Raw genomic sequence first — 17317 nt, 5'->3', positions numbered from 1 at the left:
ACTTACACATCAGAACCATGTACACGTCACATGTAGCGGCAATCATGCACAACACATCCCACAAGTGAAACACACACGTCCTCAACAAACACGCATCAACACTCACTGGACTGGGCATCAAAGTCCAGCATCTCTCCCACTCCTTCGACCAATTCAGGTGGTATGAACTCTGCAACGAGTGCCTCATGCGGAGTGAGCTCTTCCTCCTCTGGTGCAGGCCCACCGCCAGTCACCAGAGTCAAGTTGTAATTAGAGGCACGTTTAGCCTTAGTGCTGCGTTTGATGTCATTCCAACGCTTTTTGCACTCTTGCGCCGTGCGCACCTCATGGCCGAATGAACTGACATGTTCCGCAACATGCTTCCAGTGGGTGTCACTTTGGGCAGCCGTAGTCTGACTATTGGCACCCACTAGCATGTCACGGCTGTGGCCCCGCACGTAGTCCACGAGGAAGTCCAGTTCCTGCTTACAGAAAGGCTTCTTCCTCAACGTGCAGGAGGTCGTGGCTGTGTGTGGGGTCCCAGCCTGTGCTGCAGGTGCAACCTTCTTCCTCTTGGACTGTGGCGCAGACCCTGGTTGGCTAATGCCGCCCTGACCTGTATGGCCAGTGGGTTCGGTGGATTGAGCCAAGGGAGTGGCAGGTGGAGGGATGACCAAAGGCCTGACTTGTGTCAGTGGCAGCTGGGTGCCCACTAATGGACCCTGCGCAGCAACATCTGCTGTGGCAGGGTCATAGACCGCAACGGTCCTGGTTGGCAGACTCACAACCGGGGTGCTGTTGGGTGCATCTGCCCCTGCACTTGCCAACATCCGGCTGTTCGGGGCAGCAGATGACATGACTGCCCCAGGGACACGTGTCTTGGTCTGAGCAGCCCGGCCTGCCCCGATGGTTTCCCTCCTGGCCTGTTGGAGATCTACCAAGGGCTCCTCAAGTGCCAACGCAGCCTGCGCTGGCAGACCTCGAGCCTGGGTGGTGGTGTCAACAGCTGCACCTGCAGCTACCACTACCCTTGGGCCTGTGGCAGTCGATGGAACGGACTGCCGGGTCACATGGGCGCCAGTGCCAGATGCAGAAGCTGCATCCCCCGGAACCACAGGGGGTGGTGGCATGACTGCACCGACACATGGCACAACATTGTGCTCAAGTGGCGCACCCCTGCCTCTTCCCCCTCTGTGGCCGCCCTGGACACCCTGGAGTCCCCCTACTCCCTGGTCACCACGGCCACGTCCCCGACCACGCCCGCCACAAGGAGGACACCCAGCTGAGGCACCCCTCACCTTTGGTGGCCTCCCAACCATGGCACAGATGTAGTAGTGCCGGCACAGATGGAGTGGTGCCAATGGGAGGTGTACACCACAATTGACCTGGGCAATTGGGGTGAAGGGGGTGGGAAGCAAGATGTTAACAGCCCCCCTGCACCTGCAAGGCTGTATGTGACCCCGGTGATGTAGTGACGGGTCACGCAATGCTCAGGCACCCCAAAACTGCAGTAAAACCGTGCACGCAACCCTGCAGCCTACGTGCGTGGATTCAACCTCCCGCAGTACGCGGTGGCACCCAGTAACACGAATAACGCGTACGCGTGGCACACGCAGGCTACTATGACATCGAAAATGGGTGCGATACACAGGGGCACCCGCAGTAGGAAAAAGAGCGTGTGCGACTCACCGTCTGACTAGCGCGATGCAGAAAAACACACGTAGCCAATACCCCCGCCAAAAGCAGAGATACGTCCATGATAGCTGTTAAGTTGTGATAGCGCGCGAAACAACAGGAAGCAGCAACACACGTCGGTCTCCACGAAAGGCACGTACAGTGAACTGCTGGTCCCGCTCACCTTTAACCCGTGCTGAGGGAAACGCACGCGTGCGTCACGTCACTTACGCGCATGGGCCCTTTCCACGTATTACACGCGGACATGCAGTTTTTCACGCGCGCTGAAATGCCCATGCACGCCTGTGTGCGTCACGTCACAGGGGCGCTTGTGCTTGAGGGGCCTTCTGTCCAATGAAATTGCGTATGCGTGCAGACGCGCTTACGCGCTAAGGGCCTTTCCTCGAATTACACGCTGATGTGCAGAATTTTCACATGCCAAATCACTCCGTATCAAGCTGGCCACACGTAAGCACACGGAAGAGCACGCTCCTGCCCAGAAGGCCGAATTACTGCCCCCCAGAGCCCCGAGCACGCTCCCACCTGCCATCTGCTGCTGCCTGACTGCCTGCTGCCCACGTGCCCTGCCATTTGCTGCCTGCACATCAGCCAGGGGTGCTGTTGCTGTGACCACCCCTGCTGGAACCGAAGACTCCCGACTGGGATTCCATCGCTCCACAGCCCAGCCCCAGGACCCAGTTGCCCACCCACTCCTGCCTCTGGGGTTGTCATGTCGGGCACTGCAACATCTGGCACCACTGACAACCCCCGGCCAGAGAGGCAGAGGGGCACCAGCTTCAGTGCCAGGGAAGTTGGTGTCCTGGTGGAGCAAGTCCTGGGGCAGTATGATGCCCTCTTCGGAAGTTCCCGCGCCGACAAGGAAGGACGGACTCGGATCTGGACTGACATCGTGACTGCCATCAACACGGAGGGGGTGGCAGTCCGCGACTTACAACATGTCAAGAAGCGCTGGGAAAACTTCAGGTCCAGGACCCTGAACAAGGCCCGGTGCCTCTTGAAGGCAGCGGATGCTAAGGGGCCCCGGGGCCACTTGTCGGAAGATCAGATGAGGGTCCTGGAACGCATATCCCCAGCGCTCCACATCCAGGTCCTTGAGAAGCAGACCCGTCTGGAGTCGAGCGGTAAGTGTACATGCATCATGATTGTGAGCTGTGCGTGTGGTGATTTTTCAGTAGTGTGCAGGTTGCACATCTGTTTGTATGGGGTCGAGTATGGGTGGGGGTGTACAGGGCCGTGAGGCTAACACATGTGAGGGCAGTAATGTGTGAGACATGGATGGTGCTTGTGTGTGTAGGCTTGCATGCAAAATGCAATTGTGTGGGCACACATGTTTGGAAGAATGTGTATGTAAGTAGACATGTTCGTGATGTCACGCATGTATGTTGTTTTCAGCTGCATGTATCAGCACTGTGTACATGTGCATTTGTGTGTATTTGACAAGGGTGCAACAGTGATGCAACATGGATGCATGTGACAGCGGGATGTGGAAGTCTGATTGGCAGATGTGTCATGGATGCCCATCTGAACACTGTGACACTTGGCAGAGGTGTACCCATGCATGCAAGTGTGGTGGTGTGTGTACATGTGTAGTGCACTTCCTGTGTTGCATGTGATGTCTGGCTCAGCTTTGCCTGCTCATGCTGTTGCATGTGTATGGATGGTGCTGGCAGTTGCGATATGGCTGTGGTATGGCTCATGTGTGCGAGTTGAAATGACATGTGTGTTGGGGATTGTGATGGCATGTCTGCTGTTTTCCAATGCTACTCATGTACAACTGTCATGTGTGTATGTGTCCATTGTACAGTGCCCTGATGCCTGTGTTTTATTTCTCCCTGTCTGCAGCGTCAACTGATGAAGAGGGCGGAGAAGGTGCTGTGGAGCACAGCGGCAGGGATCGCACTGCCAGCCGGAGACGCAAGGCCCGGCTCCCCTCCCAGGTTGTGATCTCGTCGGGGAGTGAGGAGTCCGGTGCCGCGTCCCAGGCCGCAGGTGCCGGGGGGAGGTCCAAGAGGCGGAGGTCGGAGTTGGACTCCTCGGCAGCAGAAGGGGCAGTTGGGACCCCACAGGGCCCAACGGGGGAAGATGGCACGGAGTCATCCAGGTTGGTGGGGGGTTTGGTGGAGGAGGAGGCCGTGCAAGCAACAGAGACGGGGTCTGGAGGTGGGGATCCCACTGGTGCTAGTGGTGCAGTGCAGGACCAGGGACATGAGGCAGCAGATGCCGCTGCGGAGGTGCCTGTGTGCAATCCTGTCCCTGCATCATCTTGCACCAGCAGGGATGCCTACGTCCAGACCCGTTTTCAGGCAGGGGATGAGCTAACGACAACTGGCCTTCCTCTGCCTGCGGACGTGGCTATCCGGGTCTGGGTTGATCCTGTCCTGACTGGTGTGGCTTTGCGTCAACTGGACCATGCGAGCTGACCTGCAGTCTTTTCACGAGGAGACTGCACGTCATCTCGAACGGCTCGTTGACCGCGTCGGCCTACTGGGACAGGTCACCCAGGCCGGATTCCTCCGTTTGATGGGGCTTGCTACGACCCCCTCCTCAACTGAACCCCCTATGCGCCGGTCGTCCTCCGTGCCATCTTCCCACCCATCAGTCACCTGGGTGCCCTGTGGAGCTGCCTCTGACGGTGCGGCCAGGCTGGTGGAAGAGGCATCCCTGCCACAGTCAGGAGTCGGACGTCCAGCAGGGGTGGCCACATCAATGACTGCACCCCAGCCGGTGGAGGATGTGCAGGCAGCAGGAGGCAGTGCACGGGCAGAGGCACAGCAGCAGCAGCAGCAACGTGGTGGCAGCCATGAAGGCTCGGGGCCTTCAACATCGGAGGGGCAGGCCTCGGCCGGAGGGCAGGAGGACCCAGGACAGAGAGTGTCTTCCGTGTGGCAGCGGCTGGGCCACGCCATAGATGCGGAGCGGCAGCGGGCGGAAGAGGCACGGCTCACAATGGTCAGGGCGGAGAACTCCATGCGGAGGGCCCTGAGGTGGGCCGAGTGCCTCGAGGCAATCCGCAGGGGGTTGGAGGTGGACACGTCGACGGCCCTGCGGACCCTCGGGGCCATGGAGGAGAACCGCCTCCGGGACATTGAGCAGGAGTTTGATGATGCCCTGGCCGGGGACATCCAAAAGTGAGCCGTCAGACTAGCCCACTGCCCTTGTACATAGTTATGTAGTTAGTGTTAGGTTTCCTTTGTTTTTGATTTTATTTTGGACCTTTTGGACAATGGGCCACATTTTTGTATATAGTTTTTTTTTATTAGTTAGTGTTGTTAGATAGGTTTCATTTCTTTTGTTGGGATAATGAACCCTGGCTTGTTTGTCTGTACATAGTTCACTGTTGGATTTTCTTTTTCTTTCACAATTTACCCATGGAGCAATGGCTTTCAATTATAATTTTCCATTGGATTTTCTTTTGTGGACTGTGACTTTGGACACCATTCCTTTGGATTATGATTTTTGGTTTTGTTTTTTTTCACGGACTTGCTTCTTTTCATTTTTGTACATTCCCATTTCTGTTTCTTTATTTTTGATTCAATTTATGTTTCCTTTAATACATATTTTTTGATCAAACTTCAATGTGTAGTATCATCTCATTGGTTTAATGCATATCATGATATGGGTTTAGAGATTCACTAACAACCATTGGGTGTATGTGAGGGGCATGTTTTTGTTTCCAAACTTGCAATTGGTGTTCTGTCATGTTATTGCCATTTCTGAGTGGGTGGATGCAATACTCTGGTGGGTGTTTTGTATTTGGAGGCTGACCATAGGGACCAGGGATCTAGATTGTGATGACATGTTGGCTGGGGAACATGAGTTGGGGCCTGCTGGCAGGTGCCCCACAGTGCTGGGGGTCGGGGGTGCAGGGGAACATGAGTTGGACATGGGTGGGGGGCCTGGTGGAGGCTGCCCCTGGTGGCTGGGGGGTGGGGGTGATAGGGGACATGAGTGGGGGCCTGGTGGAAGCTGCCCCTCCACTGCTGGGGGGTGGGGGTGCAGGGGAACATGAGTTGGACATGGGTGGGGGCCTGCTGGCAGGTGCCCCACAGTGCTGGGGGGTGGGGGTGCAGGGGAACATGAGTTGGACATGGGTGGGGGCCTGGTGGAGGCTGCCCCTGCACTGCTGTGGGGTGAGGGTGCAGGGGAACATGAGTTGGACATGGGTGGAGGCCTGCTGGCAGGTGCCCCACAGTGCTGGGGGGTGGGGGTGCAGGGGAACATGAGTTGGACATGGGTGGGGGCCTGGTGGAGGCTGCCCCTGCACTGCTGGGGGGTGGGGGTGCAGGGGAACATGAGTTGGACATGGGTGGGGGCCTGCTGGCAGGTGCCCCACAGTGCTGGGGGGTGGGGGTGCAGGGGAACATGAGTTGTACATGGGTGGGGGCCTGGTGGAGGCTGCCCCTGGTGGCTGGGGGGTGGGGGTGATAGGGGAAATGAGTGGGGGCCTGGTGGGTGGTGCCCCACAGTGCTGGGGGGTGGGGGTGCAGGGGAACATGAGTTGGACATGGGTGAGGGCCTGGTGGAGGCTGCCCCTGGTGGCTGGGGGGTGGGGGTGATAGGGGACATGAGTGGGGGCCTGGTGGAGGCTGCCCCTGCACTGCTGGGGGGTGGGGGTGCAGGGGAACATGAGTTGGAAATGGGTGGGGGCTTGCTGGCAGGTGCCGCACAGTGCTGGGGCGTGGGGGTGCAGGGGAACATGAGTTGGACATGGATGGGGGCCTGGTGGAGGCTGCCCCTGGTGGCTGGGGGGTGGGGGTGATAGGGGACATGAGTGGGGGCCTGGTGGAGGCTGCCCCTGCACTGCTGGGGGGTGGGGGTGCAGGGGAACATTAGTTGGACATGGGTGGGGGCCTGTTGGCAGGTGCCCCACAGTGATGGGGGGTGGGGGTGCAGGGGAACATGAGTTGGACATGGGTGGGTGCCTGGTGGAGGCTGGCCCTGGTGGCTGGGGAGTGGGGGTGATAGGAGACATGAGTGGGGGCCTGGTGGAGGCTGCCCCTGCACTGCAGGGGGGTGGGGGTGCAGGGGAACATGAGTTGGACATGGGTGGGGGCCTGCTGGCAGGTGCCCCACAGTGCTGGGGGGTGGGGGTGCAGGGGAACATGAGTTGGACATGGGTGGGGGCCTGGTGGAGGCTGCCCCTGGTGGCTGGGGGTGGGGGTGATAGGGGACATGGGTGGGGGCCTGGTGGCAGGTTCCCCACAGTGCTGGGGGGTGGGGGTGCAGGGGAACATGTGTTGGACATGGGTGGAGGCCTGGTGGAGGCTGCCCCTGCACTGCTGGGGGGTGGGGGTGCATGGGAACATGAGTTGGACATGGGTGGGGGCCTGGTGGAGGCTGCCCCTGCACTGCTGGGGGGTTGGGGTGATAGGGGACATGAGTGGGGGCCTGGTGGAGGCTGCCCCTGCACTGCTGGGGGGTGGGGGTGCAGGGGAACATGAGTTGGACATGGGTGGGGGCCTGCTGGCAGGTGCTCCACAGTGCTGGGGATGGGGGTGCAGGGGAACTTGAGTTGGACATGGGTGGGGGCCTGCTGGAGGCTGGCCCTGCACTTCTGGGGGGTGATAGGGGACATGAGTGGGGGCCTGGTGGAGGCTGCCCCTGCACTGCTGGGGGGTAGGGGTGCAGGGGAACATGAGTTGGACATGGGTGGGGGCCTGGTGGAGGCTGCCCCTGCACTGCTGGGGGGTGGGGGTGCAGGGGAACATGAGTTGGACATGGGTGGGGGCCTGCTGGAGGCTGCCCCTGCACTGCTGGGGGTGGGGGTGCAGGGGAACATGAGTTGGACATGGGGGGGGGCTGGTAGAGGCTGCCCCTGCACTGCTGGGGGGTGGGGGTGCAGGGGAACATGAATTGGACATGGGTGGGGGCCTGCTGGAGGCTGCCCCTGCACTGCTGGGGGGTGGGGGTGCAGGGGAACATGAGTTGGACATGGGTGGGGGCCTGGTGGAGGCTGCCCCTGCACTGCTGGGGGGGTGGGGGTGCAGGGGAACATGAGTTGGACATGGGTGGGGGTCTGCTGGCAGGTGCCCCACAGTGCTGGGGGGTGGGGGTGCAGGGGAACATGAGTTGGACATGGATGGGGGCCTGGTGGAGGCTGCCCCTGGTGGCTGGGGGGTGGGGGTGATAGGGGACCTGGCTGGGGGCCTGGTGGCAGGTGCCCCACAGTGCTGGGGGGTGGGGGTGCAGGGGAACATGAGTTGGACATGGGTGGGGGCCTGGTGGAGGCTGCCCCTGCACTGCTGGGGGGTTGGGGTGCAGGGGAACATGAGTTCGACATGGGCGGGGGCCTGCTGGATGCTGCCCCTGCACTGCTGGGGGGTGGGGGTGCAGGGGAACATGAGTTGGACATGGGTGGGGGCCTGGTGGAGGCTGCCCCTGCACTGCTGGAGGGGTGGGGGTGCAGGGGAACATGAGTTGGACATGGGTGGGGGCCTGGTGGAGGCAGCCCCTGGTGGCTGGGGTGTGGGGGTGATAGGGGACATGAGTGGGGGCCTGGTGGAGGCTGCCCCTGCACTGCTGGGGGGTGGGGGTGCAGGGGAACATGCGTTGGACATGGGTGGGGGCCTGGTGGAGGCAGCCCCTGGTGGCTGGGGTGTGGGGGTGATAGGGGACATGAGTGGGGGCCTGGTGGAGGCTGCCCCTGCACTGCTGGGGGGTGGGGGTGCAGGGGAACATGCGTTGGTGGGCAGTAGTGCAAGTTGACATGTGGGTTGGCTGGGGGGCATGGCCATGGTGGATGGGGTGCCTGCAGGACATGTGCAGGGTAGGCCCCTGTGGTGTGAACCACCTGCAGGGGCCGTGGAGGGTGTAGAGGGAACACCTGGGAGGACCCAAACGTGCAATTCATGTGTGGTGCTCCCCGCGCACCCCTGTAATACACGTACCCTGATGGAATCGCGTGTGATACTTTCCACGCACCCCTGAAATACACATACCCTGCTGATATCGCGTGTGAAACTTCCCACGCACCCCGAAATACACGTAGCCAGGAGATTCGCGTGCGGAACTTCCAGTGCACCCCTGGAATACACGTACCCTGCTGATATTGCGTGTGGAACTTCCTGCGCACCCCGAAATACACGTAGCCAGGACATTCGCATGTGGAACTTCCCACCCACCCCTGATATACACGTACCCTGCTGTATTTACGTGTGAAAATTCCCACGCTCCCCTGATGTACACGTACCCTGATGGAATCGCGTGTGGAACTTCCCGCTCACCCCTGATATACATGTACCCTGCTGATTTCGCGTGTGAAACTTCCCGCGCACCCCAAGATACACGTACCCAGGACATTCGCGTGTGAAACTTCCCACGCACCCCGAAATACACATAGCCAGGACATTTGCGTGTGGAACTTCCCACGCACCCCTGATATACATGTACCCTGCTGTATTCACGTGTGAAAATTCCCGCGCACCCCAAGATACACGTAGCCAGGACATTCGCGTGTGGAACTTCCCGCGCACCCCTGATATACACGTACCCTGCTGTATTCACGTGTGAAAATTCCCGCGCACCCCTGATGTACACGTACCCTGATGGAATCGCGTGTGGAACTTCCCGCGCACCCCTGATATACATGTACCCTGCTGATTTCGCGTGTGAAACTTCCCGCGCACCCCAAGATACATGTACCCAGGACATTCGCGTGTGAAACTTCCCACGCACCCCGAAATACACGTAGCCAGGACATTCACGTGTGAAACTTCCCGCACACCCCAAGATACACGTAGCCAGGACATTTGCGTGTGGAACTTCCAGCGTACCCCTGGAATACACGTACCCTGCTTATATCGCGTGTGGAACTTCCCGCACACCCCGAAATACACGTAGCCAGGACATTCGCGTGTGGAACTTCCCGCGCACCCCTGATGTACACGTACCCTGATGGAATCGCATGTGGAACTTCAAGCGCACCCCTGTAATACACGTACCCAGATGAAATTACGTGAGGTACTTCCCGCGCACCCCAGTGATACACGTAGCCCGCTTGCCGTGCTGGTACAGGGTTAGCACAGCCCTTTGCACTGGATTGGGGATTTTGATGGCTTTTCCGTGCGCGAGAGGCATTCTTGGGGGCGTAACTGGCGCTGCTGCAGGGTCGCTGCGCCACTGTGCGCCACGGCTGGTTTTGGTAGCTGGAATCCATGAATACGCTGTGCGCGGAAATGGGTTTTGGCGCACGCGGCTGGCGCAGGGATTCGCACACGCACACTGTGAGCCAGCCGCATGCGCCACTTGTGCGCTACATTCTATGAATTACCCCCAATGAGTTATATTAAATTATTTTTTGATATAAACATAAGGTAAACCAAGCATTCTTTAAAAAGCATCATCTAAGAGTAACATTCAATGGAAGATAGAAATAGTTTAAACAAGAACCAATAATGCAGGTGAGTAATTTCTTTCTATGCTGAACATTTTCCAGCACACAGAGTGACATCAATCATGGTCAGTATTAGTACTTATTTGTGTTCACCATTACAAATGAGATTAGAAGGGAAAGTGGTTAGAGTCAAAGTAGAACACACTGTAGCAACTGGTTCAATAGGTAGTTTCTCCTAGAGGGATGTAGTCAGTCTTATTTCCCAGCAATAATAGTGTCAACAATTAAAACCTGTAAGGGAACAATCAGTGCCAAAGTGAGTAGGGTTCAGAAGAGGAACCTTTAGGAAACCAGGACAGCAAAAGTCAATGGGACAGATCCTGTTCTGATATAGCATTTCTTAGAACGTGTTAATCAAACTGTCAGAAGTTCTTTGAAAAATCACAGGACCTACCCGTTGGAGTACAAGCTGGAAGGCAAACATAGGTGAGTTGAGGTCAACTCTAGATGGGTAAAAATAGTACTTTCCAAGCCAGTAAGGGCCACAATTGGCAAACGATATGTATACCCCAAAACCCACTGTACCCTAGAATTGAAGAAGAGGTTTCAGCTGGATTCCTTCATGATGCACTGATGCAGACCCGTGTTCCTGGTCCATGGTCATGGTGATGAAAGGGAGGACATCTGGCAGGCTTCTGCAACAGCACTCGGAATATGGGCTTGGCAGCAATTGGTGCCTTTTTCTCAGCACCAAGAAAGAACGAATAGCTCCAGTTGGAGTTTCCTTCATCCCTTGATCCTGAACTCTGGTAAGCAGACTATGGATGAGGATTTCTTGCTTACGTAGGTCCACAAACATATCCACAAAGTTTTGGCCGGATTCATTCCCTGGAACATGATGCACACAATGATGGTCAGGGTCGCCGGGCATTGGGATTCTGCAGCCTAGAAAAGTCGCAGCAAGTCAGGGGATGAGCCAACATGAAGCATGCTTGAGGCTAGTTGTTCCCACTAGCCCAAGGTAGGATGTTGTCCTACATAAATTTTCACTGTCGAAACTGAAACAGGGTCAGAACAACTGCACAGCTTCACTGGCACTTCTGCAGTCCTGGAAGGTGCTGCTGGCTTCTCTGCTTGTTTTCTTTCTTAGGACAAGATGTTCCAGTGGTCAACTCTCCTGTAGTCCCAAAAGTCTTGCCTTTTATACAAATTCCCATTTATTCACAGCCCTAGGGTGGTCAATCACCTGGTGGGTGTCTGTACTCTAGGACAGTCAGCCGGCCAGTCAGAACTGGTTTCATTCAGGCACACCTAGAGACAAAGGACAGCAATGTTTCAGGACCCTCCCTCACGTCCTGCCTTTCCAGACACACTGGAGCCTGGGCTGGATACAGGGCTGAAGTCCGCCGAAGGCAAAACACACAAAGGAATCAGACCTAGTTTAAACAATAGAGTAAAATCCCAGAAGGAAATAATAAACAAGAAATGTCAACAAAAGAAGACACCCATTGGGTGCTGTACTGCAGCTGAGAAATCAGCTTGCTAGTAACCTGCACAAAAGGTAGAAAAAGTAACGACTGCACGAGCCATTCAAGTTAGTTAGTGTAACAAATAGTTACATAACAAGTGGGATAAGGAGTTACTATGTAACCCTGCAGCACTCCACATAGGGTTGTGTGTGCTGGACCCACAAAAGAAAAAGCAAGTAAGATAAAAGCTATTATTATTCTTGGGAATGGTAATAGCTTCAGCTTCTACTCATGTGGTCAAGTACCCCATGACACGTCAGTCGCACTGCTTTCAACTCTCCCACTGAGACCACCTATTCGGAATCCATTGCTCTTTTCTCTCTTCATCTCTGACCCAAAAACATGGAACAGGGAGACATAGGACCTCATTACGACTTGGGCGGTAAGGGATACTGGGCACCGGTAAGGAGACTGGTGCCGGTAATCCCTTACCGCCCAATTCCGAGTTCCCTTAGCAGAACCGTACAGTACGTGTGGTCTGACCACACGCCGTTTATGGGTCCCGCTAAGGGACCAGGGCGCTAATAACGGGCCTGATATTCGCGGGCCCGTGATTAGCGCCTTCTCCATTCCCATTGAGTCCTATCAGTGCTCAAATGGGAATGGGGAATGGTTGGTTGAATGGGGATTTACTAGGTCCTCTAGGGTCGGGTTGACAAGGTAAGTCCCCATTCAACCAGACCGGTACCGGACCCGGTTTGGGAGATGCCCAACTCAGAATGACCCCCATAGCCAGGAAACAAATGCACTCTGTGTTTCAAATAATCGTACATGCTTTAGTTGCATTTTTCATTGGCTAAAATATTTTTGCTAACTAGCTAGAACTCCTATAAAAAGCAGACAAGTGTTGTTAAAATCCGTACAGTGACAGTTCTATCTGTAAACCTGATACCCCTGTGCATAAAGAGCACATGGATATCATGTTCAGATCCCTGCATTAATAAAATATTATGTTAAAAAATGTTGGGGAAGCGAGATTTCTTATTGTTCATCTTCACAAAAAGTTACACATTCTTTGGGTGAAATATGAATATCATTGTCCTAATAAGCAAATTAATTCAGTATGCTTTTATGAAGAAATTTTTAAATATTCAAAAAAAAATTCCTCCAAAATTCTAAATCACCTGGCTTCAATATCTACAGTGCTAAGCACAGCCCCCTTCTTTATACAATCCGTTCTTCTTTATATAATATAAGAGGCCAAGTACTGATGATTAGGAAATACACTAAGAAGTTGCACCTTGCACTAATAACATATATTGACACATCTCTGACCCATCATACAATCAACACACAAAGGATTGATGAGCTAAGAAATTACCTAACAAAATTTCCAGATAAACGACTATGCACAATTTTTTTAAGAGCACGCTTGAATGTCTTGAAGACAAAAGAAATCCTATTCCAAAGAAAGCAGTCAAAAGATAACAACTGTCGTTACTGTAACAGTTTGGAGACTGAAACAGTGCGACACATACTCCTTCACTATCCGGGTACAGATAAACTTAGAACAATCTACCTGCGACCACATGGACTCAAATATCTGACCACAAGTGAAGAAGACTGGTGGAATAAGCTAATGAGTGGAGACTCCACGACCTTGACCGTGGCAACCGCCAAGTTCCTTGAAAGCTTGGAGTTGGAAGAAAAGTCAACAGGGAATGAATAGAAAACTGATGATTTTAAAGACAAAAAGCACATACGAGAAATGTATTGGAGGATACAAGCAAGCCAGATGAACTTTTCTTTTTTTTTAATTAATTTGTTTAGTCGTAAAACAACTTTTCAAATCAATTACATGATACGGATCAACATTATTTCATCAATTTTGTCATTAAAAACATAAAGAAAAGCAGGAAAGAATTAATTTAAACTCTTAACACAACTCTCCTCGACACATCTTCTATGTCTACAACACGTAATACTTTTCCATTGTATCAAATACAGCATAGATAGATCACACTTTATGAGTATCAGAATTTTGAAGCTCATTTGAACCATCATCTAGTAGAATTAAATCCAAGAATTGCGTGATTGCTATTTGAATTGAAATTCTTGGACTAGAGAAAAGCATTTGCCATTTCTGAAATTGTGTTACATGACTCTGAAATGTCAGTTTATTCTTAAAACAACTATTTCTTGCCTCTGTTACTGCTTCACAATCTACTAACAGATGCTGTATAGTTTCAATCTGTTCTCTGTTCTTACAATGTCTGCAATAGTTTTGCTCACTTGTAATAATCTTTCTTCTGTGTAGTATATCACGAGTGCTATATAGGTTCAACCTAAACCTCATATACTTTCTCCTAAAGTGAGGGCTTGGATGTTTTATTAGATAGGATGCGATTATGCCATGCTTCTTCAACCCAAAAAGGGCAATGTTAAAATCCTTATAGGTTGAACATTTGATGATGTTTTCAGACCAATCATGCCGAAATATTTTTACCTTGGCCCGATCAGGATTTGATATCAATAAATCCATGGTTATTGCCGCATCACTAAGTGCATCTAACGTATGATTGCACCATTTTCGAGGGAAGGTGCAATTTGACGTGAGTAGATTGTGAGCTACAACCTTCAGAATAGTTGGTTTCTCCATGCCTATTAATGCTTTTCGAAGGAATGCACATTGTTTCCACACTACTTGTGAGTAAAGCGATGTGAGTCCTAGTTCAAAGCGAATTAATGCCATCGGTGCACAATCTGGAAGACGCAATACTTGTTTCCAATAGGAGGATTCTATTCTATCCCAAAATATGCGTTTCTTGTGTGAGCAGGCTTCAACTCCATAAAGTAAAATGGGTGTAACTTTCATCTTATAAAACGTGATGATGTGCAAACTTCCCGAATTTTTATAAGAGTATTCGGGATTGAGACACCAGAGATTGTAGCTTGATGTTTATCTCGCACTTGTATTGCTCCAGTGTCTTTTTGTGTTGCACCATAACGCCTAAGTATCTATACTGATTAACAATGTCCATTTTAGTTTGCTGCAGGTGCCATTTAAAGTTGCTCACTCTTGAGTCTCTCTTCGAATTACATACAACTATCTGGGATTTATGTACGTTGATATTTAGATTGTTGTCCTGAGCATATTCACCTATTCGATTTAGCATGTTTTGCAATCCCCCTGGAGTCTGTGACAGGAGGATGAGATCATCTGCGTATAATAAATATGGGACTCGCTGTAGTCCTATTCTCGGTGGGTCCCCTACACAGTTGTTCAGAAATCCACCAATTTCAAGTATGTAGAAATTGAACAAAAAGGATGCCATGGCACATCCTTGTTTTAGACCCCTCTGTGTTATGATCCTCGGCAATAACAGGCCATTAAGGGTTATACGTACTTGCATGGATGTATTCGAGTGAAGCTAAATTATCAAGGATAACAAAGTGCTCGGACAATTATGCTTTTTGAGTTTACTATAGAGTCGCTGACCGATCAATTGAGTCAAAAGCGGCTCTAAAGTCTATAAATCCAAGGTACAAAGGTAAACCCTGCTTTAGCTGCTGAGCCTGTATCATAGCGAGGGCAAATATATTGGGGATTGTTCCTAGTCCCCTAACAAATCCTGACTGGAAAGGGTCTAGCAACGATTTTTTTTCAACCCAATCATTAAGTTCATTCAGTATGATCCTACAGAAAATTTTGCCGGGGGCATCTAGTAGTGATATCGGGCGGTAACTGTCTGGAGACTGACGATCACCCTTTTTATAGATTGGAACTGTGATGGCCTGGGACCGTGTTGGAGGAAGTTTCTGATGAAAATTAACTGCAGTAAAAATGCAATGCAAAATAGTTGCCCATATTTCAGGATGCTTTTGCATAGTAAAGTTAGACAGCCCATCTGGCCCCGCTACTTTTGATTTACTGGCAGTTGTTATCAATTGAAATATCCCAGCCTTGTTAAACAACAGGTTAAATGGGATAATACTGTCGAGGTTACCAGGGGGGGAGCTACTTCGAGGTGCAGCATAGAGTTTACTAAAATGCGAGACCCAAGTTGGTGTATCCACAGCGGTTGACTGAACACAGACCTGACGTAGACCAACAGATTGATTCATTTCTGCCCACATTTTTGAAATATTTTTACTAGCAAGTGTTTTTAACATTTTCGCTCCATCTTTCTGATAGAGCGCACTTCGATGACACCTAATCCAGTTTTTATATTCATTGCGTAACTTCCCAGCGAGATGTAATCGAATGGCAGGGGGATGCTTTACAAGTTTCCTCAATTCTGCACAAAACGCTGTTCTCCTTGCGCTTACCAAGTTGTCAAATATGTGCAGATGTTTTTTATTTTATTGTTTACTTGTAAAATTTTTTGTCTGGCGAAATATTTGCAGCATATTGCTATATGCAATTCCCGAATTATCTATTGTATTCTTATTGCTAAAGCTTGACTCTTTAAGGAGATCACTAAAATGTATAAGAGCATCCTCCGACCATCATAGACGACACCCTCCTGAGTTTACAACCAAGCAGCCCTCCGTTGACCCCTTTGGGGCAATTTCATTTTGCATTTGGTCTCCTAATACAGCAGTCAGCATGTTATGGTCACTAGCTTCCGAAGCTATGACAGAAAAATTACGGACAGCCGGCCATAAAACCGTGTTTACATAGATGTAATCTATAATAGATGACTTGGGACCTCTGTGCCAAGTTGCAGCCGGTGGTATGTCTGCTGAGAAAGCTCCATTCAAAACATGCAACCCTCTGTGCTGAACTAGGGCTAGCCAACTTCTGTGTCTTTGATTGACCGGCTCACTCATATTCTCCAGACACCTCAAATTTAAGTCGCCGGCGAGTATGAGTGAGCTTGTGTGCCGGTCACTAACTACCATATCTAGTAGACTGTTTAGATCTCTGAAGAAGCAGTCATCAGTAATTGCGAGTGAGTTCCAGTACAAGTTTTGCACGGCATAAGCAACATCAATGGAAATGGAAACCTTGACCAACATCATGAAATCATTCGGTATTGCCCATAATTGTGACAGAAGACCACATCTTTTCCTGACTGCTGTAAGGAGACCCGACATTGGCCTACCCATTTGTGTCTTAATAGCAGGATTCAAATGTACTTCATAACTGTCCCAAATTGGGGGATTAATCAACCAAGTTTCTTGCAGAAGTATTAGGTCATAGCTATTCAAATGATGTAGGTCATTGTTGGCAAGATGTTTATGACCTCTGGTATTGCAGCTGATTAAAGTGAGGGGTTGAGTAACTTTTTGGCTTAGCTATTTACGCTCACTATTATGTGCGCAAGAACAGGGCAGATTAAATGAGACATCATTTTGTGTTTTTGCATGTGTTATAGATTTTGACTGGTCCACATGTAATTGTTGATTTTTGGTTGCATCTTGGATGATACGGTCAATACTAAGGTCGAACCCAATGAGTTTAAAGCATCCTTTGATTGCCAAATTAGATTTTGCACCACCCTCGACTGTATCCAGAGTCTCACCATATTCACATTTTTGCGTTCCACAAATTCCACCTGAGCCAACTCACCTGACACAACGTCTTCAAGCTGTTGGATATCTGAGAATATCGCCATAACAGCCCTACGATTTAGGTCGTATTGGGTGAATGGCGGAGGTTTACATGCATCAATGAGTGAGGAGCTGGATTCGCTTTGATAGAGATATTTTTCCCTGTCCCGATCTTGTTCCCGGGTTTCTTAGTCCGGGCCGACTCCCTCATTAATGTGGAAGTGGAATGTGAATTTCCCAGAGCATTTTCAATCATTCGCTTAATAGCATCCGACAGGTCACTCGT

This window comes from Ambystoma mexicanum, chromosome 6q (genome assembly GCF_040938575.1).
Source record: "Ambystoma mexicanum isolate Mex_15411 chromosome 6q, UKY_AmexF1_1, whole genome shotgun sequence".
In the NCBI taxonomy this organism is placed as follows: domain Eukaryota; kingdom Metazoa; phylum Chordata; class Amphibia; order Caudata; family Ambystomatidae; genus Ambystoma; species Ambystoma mexicanum.
Note: the sequence above shows the minus strand (reverse complement) of the source record.